Consider the following 2603-nt stretch of genomic DNA (forward strand, 5'->3'; position numbering starts at 1 on the left):
CCTGGTATAAAGACCATGCTGCAGAATCATAACAATCTGCATCCCCTTCCTCTTCCTTTCTTTCCTTTGCTCTTTTCTTCTGTACCCTGGTGCAGTTTGTCTTCAATTTCTTTTTCCTACTATATTGTGGCCTTTACACATGTGTCTGAGAGGCTGTTGCCAAGGTGTTAGGTCTCAGCTGAGCACTGACACATTCATTGCTGAGGAGGCAGGCGCTAGGTTTAGTTTTTGTAGTTTTTCAAAAAGTGACAGTGTATTAAACTGTCCATGTTTTCACCAACTCCTATCTCCGTTCTCAGTGTGTGATGAATGGGTCGAAGGAATGAACGTGGGGCCGGGTGGGGTTGCAGGGAGGAAGGCACTGGGGGATGGGGCACTCCCACATGTGGAAGGCTCTGGGGACAATTAGGGGCCTCCCTGTGTGAATTGCTCCCTCAGGGCTTCCCGAATACGCAGGCCCAGCTGGTGGGCTTGCTGGGTGGCAGCTGTCTGGGGCTCCTCGAAGTGCCTCCCCTCCATGTCAGCCCATGTCCCCCACACAGGGAGGAAGGCCTCCCCTTCCCTCTCCACGAGGTTGTGCAGCACACAGCATGCTGCAACCACATCGGGGATGTTGTGTTCCCCAATGTCCAGCCGCGTCAGCAGGCACCTAAACCTGCCCTTCAGATGGCTGAAGGCGCACTCCACCTGGAAGCGAGCCCTATTGAGGCAGGAGTTGAACAGTTCCCTACTCACATCCAGATGGCCGGTGTAGGGCTTCATGAGCCAGGGCATGAGAGGGTAGGCCACATCGGCCATGATGCACGTAGGCATCTGCCCATCCCCGACTGCCAGGTTCCTCTCTGGGAAGAATGCCCCAGCCTGCAGCCTGCGGTACAGGTTCGAGTTCCTGAACACACGGGCATCATGTGTCCGCTTGACCACCAGACACAAATGTCAGTGAACTGTCCTCTGTGGTCTACCAGAGCCTGCAGCACGATGGAGAAGTAGCCCTTCCTGTTGATGTACTGTGCTGCTCGATGGGATGGTGTGCGGATGGGGATGTGGGTCCCGTTGAGTGCTCCATCGCAGTTTGGGAACCCCAGCCTTGCAAATTTGGCCAGGATGGTCTATAGGTCTCTGAGACAGACAGGCCTGTAGAGCAGCTTGGCATTGATGGCCGTCACCACCTGCAGAAAGGGACACCCACGAGCACACATAAGGGGACATGGGAGGAGTTGCATGGGCTGGTGAGAGGTGCCCCCCCACTTCTCTCCTCCCAAAGTACCCCCTCGGGCAACCCCCCCATGGCTTCTGCACTCGCATGGGGTGAAGCCAGACAGGCTTCCACCACTCCCACCCCATCCCCCGGTCCCTGTGCCCAGTCCTGACCATCCCCCTTCTCCACCTGCCCCCGCCCCCCTGGACTGTCCCCCAAGAGTGCCTTACCTCCATCAGGATGGCCCCGACGGTAGACTTCCCCGCGCCGAACTGATGCCCCTTGGAGCGGTAGGTGTCGGGGGTGGCCAGCTTCCACAGGGCAATAGCGAGCCGCTTCTCCAGGGGGGTGGCTGCCCACAAGCGGGTGTCCTGTCATTGCAGGGCAGGGGCGAGCCAGACACTGAGCTCCTGGAAGGTGGCCTTCCGCATGTGGAAGTTCCAGAGTCACTGGTCGTCCCCCCACTGCTGCATGACTAGCCGGTCCCACCAGTCCGAACTGGTGTCCAGCCTCCACGCTCGCCTCCCCGTGACTAAGTTGGGGGGCAAGGGCAGCAGGGCTGCAGCCTGAGCGTGGGGCTCAAAGCTGGGCTCAGATTCCAGCTTGGTCAGAAGCATCATGCTGCTCTCCTGAGCATGCAGCAGAGCTTCCAGCAGCACGGTGTGGGGCCATCGCCTGCCCAGGGGCAGCTCAGGCTCCATGGACCAAAAAAAAAAAAAAACCCAAACAAACAAAAAAAAGAACAACAAAAAAAACCCCCAACAACCAAAAGAACAAACGAACAACCAACCGAACAACCAACCAAACAACCAAAAGAACGAACAAATAAAAGAAAAAAACCCGAACGAACGAACAGAACCAAACGGAACGGTACCAAACCAAAACAAACCAGAAAATAAACTGCTGTGGTGTCCGAGGAAGCAGAGCAACCAAAGCAAAAACTGCAGCAGCTTTGCTTTCCCTCTGGGAGGTAGGCAAGCCAGAAGCAGGGGCAGAGCAACAGCTGTCCAGGAGGATCCCTTTAAGCACGCGTCTCTGCAGAGAGCATGCAGCAGTGCCTGGGCTTTAAGGCTGCCCCTGTGACCACCCAGAAGCACTTCCGGGTGCCTTCTTTTGTCGACAGAGCATCCAGAAATCTGGACGCGCTTTGTCGACAAAGCTGATCACTTCATTGACAAAGCAATGTAGTCTGGATGCTCTTTGTCGACAGAAGTTTTGTCAACAGACTCTGTCGACACAACTTCTGTCGACGGAAGCCTGTAGTCTAGACATACCCGGAATGTTTTATATTCAACTCTCAGCATCCACCGGTCTGCAGGGATTTTACACACGCTCATTTTATACATGTGCCCACTGATCCTGCAAAGCCCATCCTTGTGTGTTAAAGCAAACTGTCCCCTCACCA

The sequence above is a fragment of the Pelodiscus sinensis genome, chromosome 1, assembly GCF_049634645.1.
Source record: "Pelodiscus sinensis isolate JC-2024 chromosome 1, ASM4963464v1, whole genome shotgun sequence".
Lineage (NCBI taxonomy): Eukaryota > Metazoa > Chordata > Testudines > Trionychidae > Pelodiscus > Pelodiscus sinensis.